The 16,376-nt window shown below is 41.0% G+C and overlaps 1 long non-coding RNA gene across 1 annotated transcript; it reads left to right on the forward strand.

Annotated features, from left to right (window-relative positions):
• The first annotated feature begins 54 nt into the window (after positions 1 to 54).
• Positions 55 to 3,737, forward strand: LOC139623459 (uncharacterized). The gene is made up of 3 exons (XR_011691512.1): positions 55 to 541; positions 721 to 795; positions 2,226 to 3,737. It is a non-coding gene; the product is annotated as an uncharacterized lncRNA (long non-coding RNA).
• Positions 3,738 to 16,376: the final 12,639 nt, after the last annotated feature.

Below are 16,376 nucleotides of genomic sequence, written 5' to 3' on the forward strand. Positions count from 1 at the left end.
AGTCTGAAGCAACATTCCTTACACCAAGGCTGCCAGATACAGGTAGAAGTTCCACACAGTCAGACTAAATTATCTTGTATTAGCATTTTAGTGCATCAGTTACCAGAAACCCAATTTTTTGTGCACGTGCTCAAAAGCAATGTACCCAAAATAAAAAAAGGTTACTGTTCTTCAACCCTGATTCATAACACTGGTCTCTGAAAGCTGACTGTTAAAATTTTGAGTGTAAGAGTTTATTGAACCAAAGTTACAGAGACAAAGACAGGGTAGAAATGTTTTTTGTCCAATCTTTTTTTGGCAGGAAAAGGGAATATAAAGCCATAGTACTACCTTTTGGAGCCATAGCCACGTATCTGAACCAATTCTGCATCAACAGCTGTTGCAGTGATGTGAGGATCGTAAAATGCTTTGCACAGATAGAATCGGGGAACTGAGAGCTTTCAATTAATGTAGATTTTGTCCAGGTAGTGTGAAGATTGAGTCCGGTACAGACCAACACACACATTGGTGGTAGCGCTACCAAGGCCAAAGTGAACCACAGGTGGGTACAGTGTATTTTTTAATGACTCAAATATGAGTCTCATAAGGGAAATTTGATGAAGCTATTCAGTTTTCAAAAGGTTTAAAGTCTAACTGAAATTGGACACTGAGAGCTGGCTTCACCAGTAGAAAAACTGTAAAAAAAATAAAAGATGTTTTTCTCCTTTTCTTTAAGCCCAGATATCCATTTAAAATCAGCAGTTCAAGCTGTCTGCCCCTTTATGACATTCAACATTGGGAGATCTGATCGTGTTGGTAAGTTTGTTTTCCACTCAGACTGTTGAAGCTAGCTAGCCAAAGTTGCTAATGTTAGCACTGATTCCCTACGCATTGCTCTTGCTCTGAATCTGCTCAGTGAAGCTCCTTGCACCATCACTGCTGTTGGACCCACGCTGTTATAACGATGGCTGGTTATGTTTAACTGTCTTATTCTCACCAGGTCCACTTGTGGTGATGGCAAATGATCACTCAAACAGCATCGACAAAGTTGGTTGAAAATACAGTAGTGTGTTCAGACAATATTATATTTTAATATTTGATTATGTTTCTTTATTTCACTATATTATTATGTCAATATGACATATGACTGCATTGATGTTGCCACTAGGGGGTGTCAAAGTCAGAAATTTTCTAATCCCACACAGGTAAGTCTGATGTGGTTTGACTCTACTAGACTGCTCATTATGCAATAATAATAAGAACAAAAAAGCCTTTTATTTGTCTGCATTGCAAATTGCATTACTTTTTAAAATCATTTCCAGTGTTCATGTTCTTCCCGTTGTTCCTACAACAATAAACAAGTAGAAACAAGCACCACGCTTCACTATCGTGACATTTGTTGGAATGACAACCGCAGACCAGCGTTAGAGCCGGTTAACATTTCCACAGATGGAGTAGAAACAGAAACATTGGTTGATCACCAACACTATCTGATCTCAAACACATTCACAACATCTCATTCATTATGCTACAGAGTGGTATTTAACAGCAACTTCATCTGTTTCACATGCACACACATAACTGCACACTGCAGTTTAAATGAGGAAAGTACATACGCTGTCTCCTCCGCAAACATTAATAGCCCACACTTTCCACTTATCTATCACCGGGGATGTTATCACATATTGTAGGTTGATCAAATGCAAATCTGTCTCAAGTTTTAAATGTCACTTAGATCCTAACATATCACTTTCAAACACTTTATTTATCCAAGGAACAGACACACATCACAGTTAGACCAGGCATGCTCATATATAGCTCATTGTATCCACCGGGGACATTCAAAGTGCTTTATATACAAAAAATATTGCATGAGACTTAAACTACATAAACACAGAACAGAGACCCCCTTCCAAAGAAATTAAAACAATATAAAGGATGAAATAAATCACACACATTTACAACTGACTTCAAGATGTGTCTGCTGTTCCTGCTTCGACAGTGACCCTGAGGGTTTCTGCTGTTGTCCTACAGGTCAGCAGGGTTACAGGGGTATATTTGCCCTCCTTTCACCACCACACCTCCTCTGGGTATATGGAATAATAATATAGCACCTGTCTGTCATTGTCTGTGTATGTGTGTGTGTGTGTGTGTGTGTGTGTGTGTTGGAGGTTCAGTGTCTAACTAATCATACTTCAGTGAGCACTAACCACTGGTCCATGTTCTTAAATCTCTTGTCCTTACAGCAAGCTGCGTCTAAATCCCCCATGGTCGCCCCTTTAACACGTCATTAATACCCGGCAGCCACCCCTTTGAACAGGGAGCTTGTGTGAGGGGATAACCAGGCCTCCTCAGACACAGAGACAGAGAGGCGGAGGCAGCACAGCGCTGGATTTACTCTGCTACCAGCAGGTTAATCCTGCCTCCACACTGAGCGAGAGAGGGGAGGCGGTGTGTGTGTGTGTGTGTGTGTGTGTGAGGAAGTATGTGTCTTTATTGGAGACAGTTAAGGATCGGCTCCATCACGGTAACGACTCTGGGGGAACATCAGCATCTGGTGCTCAAAGTCATCCAGTCCCCCGAAAGGAACATACAGATTGCTGCCATTTCTTTATTAGATTACAAATGGATGAATGCAAGCGTTCCTACTGATAAAACCGAAATAGCACGGAGCGTCCAGATGACAAACAGACCGAGACGCTGAAAGCAGAAAAAGGGAGGCAGACAGGGAAGAAGAACAATTAATTACCAGGGAAGTGGTGACATCGAGAACAGACGGAAAAAGAAATCCTGGGGGCCCGAATAATGCAGCAAGCTAATCAGAGCTACAACATCCATAAATGTGCATGACACTAGTTTATGGCAGGCATTGTAGAGGGAGGTAGAAGCAGTAAGCACTTAGTAATTTGTTTACAACAGGCTTTGCCGCTGTTGTATAGTGATATTAATTAGGTACACAAGGTAACGAACTTATCCTATAAAGGCTTATTTTTACATTATTACAACTGTGTTTCACTATATCTTCATTCATCATGTGTTTATAGACTAGTCTCCACTTATGGGTGTCCACAACAATTTACTGTGTTCTTATCAATGTCGGGTCTTAAAATAAAGTGTTGTGCTATCATGTCTTACACTACAATGGACAAATGTCTTTGAAAATAAAAATAGATACAATAAATCCTGTATCTGGATTAAAATGCACCACTTCCACTCACCTGTGTTTGTGTCACTGTAAAAAAAAATCAATCCCTTAAATGCATCTAAAAAAAAAAAACTTGTGTAAAACTGATAAATGTTATTATTGTTCGGTTAAGTGTATCTCATTCACAAGGCAGCAATGAGGCTGCTAACTTGTCTTTTTCATCAAAAAATTCCTTCCCTTTGTCTGCTGTGTGGAAGACTCTCAGATAGGCAGTTGGACTTTTAACATTCTGTCTCCTCTTCAGTCTAAAAGACTAATCAGCCACTCTGCAGGGCTCTGGCTGCTAACCAGGACTAATTCTGCCTCCTGCTGGCTGGTGACACACACTGGGACAGCCATGATTGGCTGTTTAGCACCGGGGGGTACACCTCTGATTGTCTGCTTAGCATATTTTCTCCCCTCGTTCTGTTGGCACATACTTGCTCTTATTCTCATTGCACGGCGCAATGCAAAGGAAACAGGGGGGAAGTTATGTCTGTGTGTCTGCAAGTGTGCTATGTGTGTGTGTTTTACATTGCGTGCAGCAGGAGCGTGTTTGGGAAAACAAAAAGCTAAATTCATCACCAAGCCAAACCTCCCTCCCCCTCCCCTTTCCTTTCTCCTTTATTGTTCCCCCCTCGTTTTTCTTCTTCTCTTCCACGGCGGCACAGATCAGATAGAATGTCACCTCTACAAACTGCCGCGAGCTAATTAGCTGTTAGCCATGTTTGTGTTCTTGACTGATGACAGGATCATTTACTCTGGTCTCCAGCTGGCTCTGTTTGTCGGAGCCATCTCATTAGCATGGCAAATTAGTCCCACTCAGTCAGGGTTGCGCCTCGCCCAATGAGAAATGATTGGAATGCAAATCAATCAAGAGGGCGGGGAAATGGAAATCACTAAATTGTGGGGAAGAGGGAAGGATAAGAATATTTTGTATTTTAGAGGAGATAAAAAAAAAAAGCAGCTTGTTTGCTTGAAATGGGAGCTAAAAGAAGGAAAGGTCAAGATTGAGCCAATTTGGGATGGGTTTGTTCCTAGCAGAAGTAGGGTCTGAAGAGTGTATCATTTACCTTCACCCGAGCAAAAAAAAAAAAAAAGTCTGAGGAAATCAACTGTAAACTGTAGGAGCATTACTCTGAATTTGTGAGTTTAATTCCCCTAAAAGCTCAGCTTCACTCTCAATACCAGAGCCCAGATTTAATCAACAGCAGCCATACATCAAGTCAGTGCCAGGCCCACCAGGTACAGTATGTCTCTGAATTCAATAAAATCCCGGAGAAAAAAAAAAATCTATCAATAAATTAACAAGGTTCAACATATTAACAAGCACCACCGGCTGGCAAAGCAACCTTGTTTGTCATCATTGCTCCGTAATTCTGCTAAGTGAGCCGTTAATACATTCCCGGCGTAAAACAATCTCTTTAATTCAATATTCTGACATCAGGTTTTTTCTCCTCATCAGCAGGAAGTTATCGATCATGCTCGGGGCTGCTTTTACAACAAGACAGCTGCGTTTTCTCTGCATGTCATTCAAATCAGCAGGTGCATTTGCATTTCCCTGCTCGTATTGCTGTGATTTATTATGTGACTGAAGTGGAGGAAAGTTTGCGAAAAGCGTATAGCACATGTAGGAACTTTAACAGTGATGCTTTTGCTTTTGGTTTTTTTGGGGGGTTTTTTTGTCCGGCACAGAACAAAAGATGACCAAGCCACTGGGGTTTTCTAGGTACATTTATGTTGTTAGAGGTGCAGGGGGTCTCTGTCCATCTCGCTTTCTCTTTTCTGTGTGTGTTTTACTCCTGCAAGTCAATCTCTGTGAAGCTGCCGCTATCTCCAGTTTCATTTGTCGACAGGCCTGGCAGCGGTGGGGGGTGGGGGGGGGGGGCTGCTGGTGGAGAGAAGGACGGAGGTGGAGAGAAGGAGGGGGAGCAGTAATGTAAGAAAATTGGAGGATTAGACGGCGAGCCCTCTTCCTGTCTGCTGCACCCCACACCCCCCCACCCCCGCGCTTCTCATGCCTCCATCCAACCCTCAGACTATAATAACACGGCCTGACATACTGACGAGCAGCTCCCCTCCCCTCTCTTGCCCTTATCCCTAACAGATCTGTCATAGCTCTTCTTTCTCCCTGCCTTCATTCTCCTCTTCTGTTTTGCACGTCTGAAACCTGGACTTCCTCCCTCTTAATTTTTCTCTTTCAGTTTAAAGTACACTCTGTTTGTGTCTCTCTTTATCACTGTCGTTCTCAATTACCTTTGCTCCCCTCCTGCCATCATCAGCTTCACCAGTCTTTACTGAGACCTGGTCTATGCTGTATCTCTTGATGTAAGTCTGAGGCAGATTTTCATTGACACTGTGTTTTTGCATGCGAGCAACAGAGCGTACAGATGTGGTGCTGACATGACACAAAGCAAAGAGGCAGTGGTGCTGGTGGTGGAGGGAGGGTATGAGCAATGAGCGAGAGTTTCAGAGTGTACACGGAGGGGTCTGAAAGGGCCTAAATGGATCTACGATTGGACTCTCTGAGGTCGTCATCAGCCCAGATTGGAGGCCATTAGGGCCTATTTAAAAGAATTACTTCCAGGATGCAATCAAAAACCCTGATAGGTAATCAATGGCAACTAGATCAGGGCACAAAGGCAGTCCATGTGTCTCAATCAGCCACCATTCAGCAGGACAGGCAGATCAGTACTGGCCAGAAACTGCATTCATTTTTTGTAGTACATGCATGCGTGCGTGCACACGCTGCACATAATGTACAATCACGCATACCTGAGGTACATGTACACATGCATGCACACAGATACACACTGTTATAAAAGTGTACAATCTCTGGGATAACACTATTGCCAGAACACACACACACACACACACACACACACACACACACACACACACACACAGGATAGTAAGTTGATCTGCAGATGGCCATGTTACTCTGCTCTGCTCCTAGACAGTGATTTATCAGGAGGCGCGTAATGCCTCCAACACCACCCCCCGAGCTTTGAAAGAAGAATTACAGGACATAAAGGGGAGAGATGGAGAGAGCAATGGAGGAAGAAAGAGAGAAAGAAGGGGGGGAAAAAAGATGAGTGGGGAGGAAAGGGGAGGGGGGAGTAATGGGGGAATAGGTATGAGCGAAAGAAGGGAGGAGGTTGTAGACAGACAGGTTGATTTATTAGACCTTCTAGTTAACAGAGCCCTCTGCAGAGGCGCACGGTGTGCACACACATGCACACAAGCGCACACAAACGCACGCGTGCGCACACACACACACACACACACACACACACACACACAAACACACACCTGCAGCATCCATTGAGAGTGATGAGTGGGGAGAGGTTGGTAATGCTGCTCAATGATGCGTATTGCGTTTAGTTCAGTCTGAGTGCGCCCGTTTCTCCAGCCATGCAGGCTCACAATATGCCCCGGCAGGTGGATAAAGAGAGAGAAAGAGAAGAGAGGAGCGAGAGAGAGAGAAAGCACCAAGGCCACAAATTGGGTCAATATGCCTGGTTCATAAACAGAGCAGAAACCCTCAGAGCAGCCCGGCACGCTGTGGGGCAAAATTAGCACCCACATCCGAGCTGGAGGGACTTCTGGGTGCACACATACATATGCAAACAGAGACAACGTGCAATAACTTGATTTATTAGGTTATATGCACCAGCACATATAAATGCAGAAACACATATACCAATAGGAACAATAATAGTCCTGACATGATAAAACACCATCAAGAAGGGGATATGAAACACACAGCGCTCCCTGCAATAAGATTACAGGCTATCAGCCCTCAGTAGATTTGCCAGCGGGAGTCCCCAGTATAATAAAATCAGATTAAAGGACAATCATATTTATTTCTAGTATATACAATATATCAAGGTTGCTCAGTAGCTGTTATTGTGATAGGCTGTGAAAAGGCGAGCCTCTGTGTACTCTCCTTCTTCTAAGTTGACGTTAGGCTGTGTTTAATGAGCTTCAGGTGTCAAGGAGTCGGGAATGTAACAGGATATGTTGGCGAGGCTTATTGATTTATTGTTTTTCAAGGAAGCTTTGGTACTTTTGTTATTGCCTGGCTGTCACTCGTAATGTCATTTCACAATCATTTCAGGTGAATAAAAGTTGAGGGACGATGTGTAAATGCGAGCCTGTGATTGCTCTGCAGCTGGATAAAATATTAGAAAGTGAGACGACTTGGGGAGGTTAAAATGACTTCTGACACATCTCCTGCTCTGAGAGCAGGAAAAGCTATGGTAATACATGCAGAGATTTAAATCAGAATCGAGGCAAAGGAGTGAAAAATGAAATGGCACTTTCAAATAACGTAATTAGTTGGTTTTATCTGCATTATTTCCAGCTCTGCTTCTGCAGCTACTACCTCTACCAACACTAATACACAAGTATGGAGGATAACAAATGATAACATAAAATTACTTATATAATGTATACATAAAGAAATCAATTATCACATCTGTCACACAAGAGCTGAAAGTGAGAAACTGATTTAGCAGCCTGCACTTTTATGCTTTCTTTACTGTTATACCGCATGAACAAATGTAACATTTTTCTTGGCCGCTGCCCTTCAGTGTGTGGTCTGTGCAGGTGTCCTTCCTCATTAATTAAAATCTCAAAAGGTTACCACACCAAAGCAAGTTACAATGGCAGGAGACACACACAACCCAAAGGAATTGTTTACTTAAATGTCAGCTCAGCCTTGCAAACCCAAAGGTTCTCCTCATGTATGTATGATAAAAGCTTATGATTGAGTTATACAACATTTAAAAAATGTATGACCATTAATGAAGTGACTAAAAATGAATGCAGCTGTTGTGATGCTGACATTTTAGTGATACTTATCTAGAAAAAGTTTGTTATATGAATGTAATGCAAAAATACAGTAGCTTTGTCTTAAAGCAGCTATGAGCAATATTCTTATATTAACAATGGCTCAATTGACTGTATGTAATGCGAAACAGGTTGTTTATGCAGTGGTAATGAATCCACACAGCTCCCTCAGCTCTGCAGGGAAACTGTTTCAGCGACCTTAAGCTAACTGTGGTTTTACAGTCTGTTAATTTACAGTTTCAGTTCAGTCTCATCACTCAGGTCATTTTTAGCCACAGCAGCCAGGTGTTTTCAATGTTCAAGCTCCACAAAGCCCACTGTACACGACCTGCACAGCACCAAAACAGCACACAGCACAGACAAAGTTAGCGGATGTAGCTAACCGTGAACACAGTGGCTAAAGCTGTGCCGGATATTTTTCCCTGGGGTAGATGGAAACCAAAACACTTAACGGACTTATTCATCAAGTGACGCCAGAAACATAACTCCGAATTATTGTGAATGTTGCTCCATAGCTATTGGATGGCTGCACAGACAACTGTTTGCTAACAAGACCACAATATGTACTTAAAACATATAAGTGTTAATATGTCAGGGTCAGTGACAGCTTGTTTCTACTACCCCCAAGTTGTGTTACGTTGTGTTACGGTCATCAGGTAATGCTGTATAGCAACAATAAATGCAAAGTTGCATCACATAATAGATGATACTAAGAAAATGTGAAATTTCATAATGCTTATCTTGTAAATGCAAAAGATCTTCATATAAAAACTGAAATCATTCTGTTGGGAGTATGAGAGCTGTATCTGTTTGTTTTAACTTTAAATGCCAGAGACATTGCTCATCGGACAAACAGACTGTACACAAAAGGCCCTAAATTACAAATAACTGCATTACATTTCAGAGACATTAAACTAAACAACTTCAAATATCTCTTCAAATGTATCATTCTGTATTATAAATTGTATTATCCCGCCAGACCTTTCATAAGAATTTGAGTCTAAATTACAACATGCTTCCTCTCGTTCTGCACTGCAGGGTTTGAGGTCACTTTGTACCACAACTTACCTTCCTTTGGTCCCCATGTTTTGCAGAGAAGCTCTTTTCCCTCCTCTGAATAAAGGAGGCTCCATGTACTCTGCCCCCAGCCAGCTTCGTGCTTATGCAACCAGCTGTTTGTCTGCTTTGCTCATCCTGTCCAGGGAAAGCAACTGTCTAAACAGCACTTGTATCATTGGATCGGAGAGGTTGTTATCTGAGCCTGATAACACAAAAAAAGGTTAAAAGCCCAAATAGATTTGACTGATTCCACCAGAGGTAGGATTGCTTTTGGTGCTAGGTTTGAGGTTAAAAGAAGAGCCATTTCTGCAGTGACCACAGCATCCTCCATCATCTTTGTCAGATCTGGACAAAGGATATTTTTAAGCCATGTACAGACAACACAACTACAACTAAAAACAATTTAACAAAACTTGAATTTTCTGTCCCCAACCCAGACAAAGGTAAAAATGTATTGCAGTCAGTAACTTGGCAAATTAATGGGCACTCAGCAAATTATTTCAACAGTCATATGTATCAATGTTAAACTTACAGCTCTCTCATATGATCCCATTGGCAAGAAGATGTTTGATTTTTTTGGGGGGGGGGCTAGTATGTTTTCTTCACCAAGATGTCCATCAATCCTTTCATCTTCTAAACATTTTATCATGTTCTGGGTCACAGAGCGCTGGAGGCTAGCCTTTCACAGTGCAAATGTTCAATAGCTTATAAATGGAGTTTATATTATTCATCTATTTTTTTTCTGGAAATATAATTTAGACTTTAGCGCTTTAAAGTAGTGAACCTTACAAAGTAACCAACAAACAAATGTCTTGTCTCTGTTACATCTTTTCCTCCTCTGAAGTTAGCACGCTAACCAGCTTAGCCTGGCCCCGTGTTATTGCTTTCTGATAGCGACACTGCAGCCTTCAATCTGCTCTGAAGACGCAGGGTTGCTCGGAGGGCATATTATAACCTCTTCTATTATAAAGACAATGATGGTTGAGGGTCTGATCAAGCAACAACCTCCTCACCACCACCTGCTCCTGCCAAGAAACCACATTCGGTGGCTGAGAAAACTTTCAAGTAGCCTCTTTAAAGATATGGACTGTAAAACCAAAACTGTGAGCTAGCTAACGGGCTAATGTTCAGTAGCACTGAGGGAAACTGCAGAGAGAGTGGTAATCATCTGTGGGTGACCCCTTTCCACAACGCATATTCACTTGATACAAAAGTATTGAGCAGCTGCTACCATTTTTTTTGTGACTGAAAAAATATAATGTGTCCATAGCTTTAGTTTGCTGCACCTGTAATGGACAGGTACTGTAACTGTAACTTGTGACAATTACAAAGATGCACCTTTTTTTTCTTTTGCTTCAATCCGTTTTCAAAACAATCCAAAACGAAGAGGCATCAGATTAATTTTACAGTATACAAGCTTTCACCAAGCTTGCATGAACATTTCTAGTCCACTTTTTTAGGCTCAGGAAAATTGCAACAGTGCTTAATCATTCTCAAATAACAGCCTAACATATAGAGCTGGGAGGCTCAGACTATTCAGTGATCCACTCGCCCACATGATTAGATGTCCCTCTTCTCTGTCTAAATGCCACACAATTATGAGTGGCTCCAGGTTTGGCGGGCCAAGATGGTTGGGGGTTGTTGAGGAGCGAGACTGCATGTGTGAGCGGTTAAGTATGTGTGTGTTTGTGCGTGTGTACATTGTGTGAACAGGGAAGTCATCTTATTTACCCACCTTGGTGTTAGGGGTGGCCGTTGCCCGCCCAGCTAAATGCCATGCAAATGCTGCTGCTGCCGTCAAGCTGCCAATCACGCCAGTGTTGGCATTCACGGCATGCCGCCGGAGCATTTACAGGGCCTGTGATCTTTACTAAATGAGAAATAACCCTAGCCTGTCCAAGCTGGCCGCGACGTTTGAACAACGCTATAACCAAATTCCCATTGGAAAAATGCTGTGCAGTGAAGACAGCGTATTGTGTCAGAGGAATGATAAAGAAAACAAAGGGGGTGGAGGGGAGGTGGGTGGATGTGGGGTGGTAAGGGAGGTGTCTTACTCCCATAGTACAGCCTCATTATGATGATGTGATTTGCTGGAATGGCAGCAGTGGCTCTCGTCACTAATACCAGCTCCCCTGAGCCACGAAACAGCGCTTTATTAAACTTTATGAAAGGCTTAGCTGTCCAATTTATGAGCCTGCCTGCTGAGGACATGAGCACGCAGAGACAGAGGAAACACTGCAGCACCACATCAGATGAGATTACACACAACAAAAAGTTTTACCCCTGACAGTAGTTTTTCTCTCGCTTTATTCAGAAATGCAAACACAAGACACTGTGATAGATTGTTCTTCCAAGAACTGAAGGTATTGTATCAGCTTGCGTAATAAAATACACCCCTGTCATCTTACATTTATGAAAACACTCAAACTCAAACTCTAACAAAAAAGCATTTTATTATGGTTTTATAACAGTTTTTTGTAATAGTAGAATCATAACATCAATGAATATTAATGTGTCAAAGTCTGCATGATTTGCAGGACTACATTATCATAATTTCTGTCAAGACTCGAGGATGTAATCGCTGCCAAAGGTGCTTCAACAAAGTACTGGGTAAACAGTACAGTACTTATTCAGTTTCCTCTTTAAATTTGTAAGAATTTAAAATTCTGTATTCATTATGGGATACTGAATGTAAATTGATGAGGGAAAAAAATAATTTAAATGTTTTTCGCATGAGGCTGCAACAAAACAAAAAGTGAAAAAAGTGAATTGATCTGAAAACTTTCTGAACACTGTATAAGACACGGATTAAGAGAAAGGTCACGTTTCATTTTAAGAGATTGAGGGTTAGTTTGTAGGGAAATAAGTGTTCAATGATCTAACCACTGAAATCTGTGGAAGCAATCAGACAGCAAAGATGCTTAAATAAAGCATCTTCCCTCTTCTCATTAAACGTCTCACTGCAACTTGAAGACATGATTGTGTTTGCAAGAATTACACAAATCAAAATGTGAGGACATAATAATGTAGCATAGGCTACCTTCTCTAAATCTGAAAATGTTGGATAGAGTTTCTCGGATAGTGAAAAAAAAGGTTTGAACCATCTGAGATACACAACTTTTAAAATCTAAATTAGGGTCATGTTGCTTTGATATTTTTCACAATGTGTTATCCAAACATTATTGAGTACATTATTCACAGATTACCCCAAAAATTACAAAAGATCTGTCCCCATTCAGATGAAGACATTGTACGGACAATTCTTTTTTTCATGACAGCTATACAACTCTGGATGTAAACATTAATGTTGGTGGTGTCCAGTGTGTCCAGTAAGGCTGTCTCATTGTTGATTAGAAAATAAGCAACTTCTTACAGAGATTGTGTTAATTTGTACATTGAACAAGTTGTTCACACACAGTTTTTTGTTATACATCAATTTGCAGCACTGGGAGTTTGGAGGAGAGTCCAGCACTGGGAGACAAGGAACCTAAATGAGCATAATTTTTGGTTCCACAATACAATTTTTTTTCCTCTTTATTATCTTATTTTTATTTTCTCAAAAAAGCAGATGATTAATCAATATTATCCTCTCCTACATATCTAAGAAATAAAGATTGTGGTGATTGCTTAATCATGATAAGAAGAGGCTGATGCCAGTCATGGATTATCCGATGAACTGGGTATCTGGGGATTGAAAAATCATCTAAAAATCACTGTTTACCATACTAATTATGAATTTGAGCATCAGTTCTGATACTCTACACTATGGCTGCACAGACTGCACATATGACAGTCATGATTGTACATAGAAATAGTGCTGACAGAGCAGGATGCACCCTGTTCAATCCACACCTGGTCGCTCAAACGGCCTCATTAACTCTTCTGTCTTTGCTGACATTCTGTTATCACACACTGACAGACACACACAGATAAACACATGCATTAAATATTCACTAAAGTGTTTATGTTGGCAGAGAGACAGTTGGGGAAGTATACAGTACACACAGACGCACACACACACACAAACGCACACGATCCCCAGGCAGCAATTAGTCGTGCCCCAAAAGAGTTCCCTCCCTCATCTCTCTTAGCTGTAGGTGCAAATTAAATGCGTCTTAATGCACTGTCACTGGTCTCTCATCATACAAGAACATGTCAGGGTCACACAGAGGCAACAACAGGTGCACTCACACACACTCACGCTCACATTGCGCACACTGAAACAGATAATTACAGAGTATTTTTTATCTCCCGCTGTGAAAGGAAGAATCTCAAGATGAGAGCTGCAGATTTTAATTCGGTCTGTGTGTGTTGAGAGCTGAAAACAGTGTCATAGAACTGATCTTATAGTCAAGCTATAATTTGCTTGCTGTCAGGTCAATTTTAAGCATGAATATAGACAATCTGTTCAGAATTACAGACATCTAAGATATATTTTTTGTGCCAGAATATAAAGGTCTCTGCAAGAGAAAGGGAGATCATAAAATATATAAATGTAGCAGAAGCTTACTTTATCTTATCCCCTTTTAGGTGAATTTTTACTTTTTTTGCCAGCAATTATTTCTGAAGGTGATACCGTACATGTGGAGTGGGTCCATCGGAAAGTATCTTCATCTCATTTCATCATATCATTTATTTTTCAGCCTTGTCGCTGATGCTGTTAGACTGTAACTTCAAGGTGATGATCTCAAGATAAAATATCAACCGTGTTAAAGAAAGATGGAACAAATTCGGTGCAATTTAGTGTCAGACTAATAAGGTGCACTTAAAAAGCTTCATATAAGAATGTTAACCAGGATGTGAAAAATATATTGTTTCAGTTCAGAGCTACAAAACTATATTCCCAAAAGTTACCTCTGCCATCAATTTGCAATGTGAAATTGTATTAACTGTGATCCTAAATAAATTTAAACAAACAAAACAGACTACTGAGTTAAGGAAATAAATAAAAAAAAAACTATGTAATTTGGTGCTAATTATTGGGAAAAAATGCACTGAAAGAACTGCTCCATTTAAACCTGAGTAAATCTTCATTCATTGTTCAGTTAACCCATTACTAGTAACTGTATTCTCCATAAATGTTGAACCCCACACTTGCCTGTAGATCATTAACATTTCTGCATGTTTAGCTAACCTGCTGTGCACTGACTAAGACTCACTAGGTTACATAAGCTATTACTTTAATTAATTAACTATTAATTAACTAATTCAACACTGTCTCTATTATTGCCCCTTTAATTGTGTCAAAATTACACAGCTCTTGTTCAGGAAACCTAGTGAAAATTGAAAGTTTTTGTAAACAATCATCAGTGCCGCTAGATATCATACTAGATGACCACCATCTGAGACCAAAACAAATGCTTCATCAGCCACACCTCTGGCCTCCCTTCTCGTTCTCCCAGTGAAAGCACTCAACACACAAGAGGCACAACTGATCAAAAAACGATCAAGCCACAGCTAGCAATGTTGAGATATGCTCCACAGCAATCCTGACAGTTAGCCAGCTAGAGATAGCAACATTTGCCGAACACATTTATAATATTGGTAGCAGCAAGTTAGCTAATGTTATCATGTTGGTCTGTAGCTGTTTGCTAATGAAAACAGATGTGTAACATTATGTAGCCATCAAGTTACTTACATACGGAGAAGAAAAGCCAGTTGCGAGTCAAACTGGATCTGGTAGATCCCATGGCCAGTCCACCTGTGCTCTGGCCTTATCTATTTCTTTGTCAGAGACCCTTTTAGACCGAAAAAGTAGTTTATTCAATGGAGGAATTTCTGGAAGGTGGCCTTTATCTGAATGATGTTTACTACACTGTGCCATTTTGCATGTGGGCAGTTCCTGTGTGTTAATGTATAAACGTGGGGAGGGACTCACATGCAAAACAGCACAGTGTAGTATGATCACAACACCCTTTACAGGGGTTGTGACTTTGTTCTCTGCCCAGGACGCCATTTCTCCACTGTATCTTTACACGGAAAATAGTTGTTTGCTACTATATTATTGTTTCAAATCACGTTTATAAAATTTTTGAATGGAAATTATACTGATAACGGTGGGCCTATGTTGCAATGTGCAAGAGGTTGGCCATTGCCACGGTCTTGCCACCAAAGAGCCTGGAATAAAAGTGACAGTGTCAGAAATTTAGGACGACCATATCAAAATGTTACTGCTGCTATGACCTTCCTCTACCAACAAAAGGATTGCAGCATGAAATGACACGCTGATCAACACATAGCTTCACTGTTTACCACTGTAGATGCGCAGATGGCTGATGCACACTGATGACGTTATTATACTATAATTACCGCTCATCATAGCCTGATTCAGAAGGTGTTATTATCGTACAGTCTGCAGACATCAATTGCTAAAACCTCGCTGGCACAGGTAGATTTCTGCGGGGCATCTAACAGTAATCAGAATAAAATAAATGCAAATCATAACGCATTATCTGATTTCTTCTGGTAATCTGGTTTGTAAACATAGTCAGTGACTCAGCAAAACCACAAAAAAAAAAATTATGTGCAGTGATTCCATGCACAGACTTAACCAAATGAGTAAGTTAAGCATACTTGTATCACAGCGGCGCTGAATGAATGAGTGGCAAAATGACAATGTAACACTCAAATCAATGGCACTCTGCAGCTAATGAATGACAAGGCTAATTGTGGGAACGGCTTGTTGCTCTTTGGTTTAGATAAATACTCCGACAAGTGAAGTGCTTTAATTATCCCCAGTGTGTTTGTGCCTGAGCGCCGTCGCCACCGCTTCACTCGAGATGCCTGCCGAATGAGACAAGCTAATTAAGAGTGATTTCCCCGCTCCCCACTCATTAATAACACAACAGCAATTAAGAGGAGCTAGCGGAACATGGTGCATTTGGTGCTAACAAGATTAGCCTCACAGAGCAATGAGTTTACAAGAGAGACAGACACACACACACACACACACAGAAAGGGAAAGGTACAGCTGGGAAACGGATTCATTTGCGAGAGAAAGATATTAGAAGGTGTTGGAGAGAAGGAGAGCTAGTGTGGATATAAGTAAATGAAAAGAGAGTGAAGAGAAATGAGACTAAAAGGAGACAAATGGAGAAAATTAGCCAAGAAAATAGCAGCAAGGAAAAGGTAAACAAAGTTAAATGACTAAGACAAGGATGATGAGGTTGCAGAGAAAGAGAAAGAAAGGGGCAGCAGACAGACCTTTTTTTAATTTTGCTGTATGAATCACCAGAGTGGCCTTTAAATGAATTGTCGCATGAAGGACATTCAGTTTCATGAGCTCAGTGAATATTAACCG

The sequence above is a fragment of the Trachinotus anak genome, unplaced genomic scaffold, assembly GCF_046630095.1.
Source record: "Trachinotus anak isolate AG129_WGS33_773 ecotype Australia unplaced genomic scaffold, CSIRO_AGI_Tana_v1 ptg000008l, whole genome shotgun sequence".
Taxonomy (NCBI): domain Eukaryota; kingdom Metazoa; phylum Chordata; class Actinopteri; order Carangiformes; family Carangidae; genus Trachinotus; species Trachinotus anak.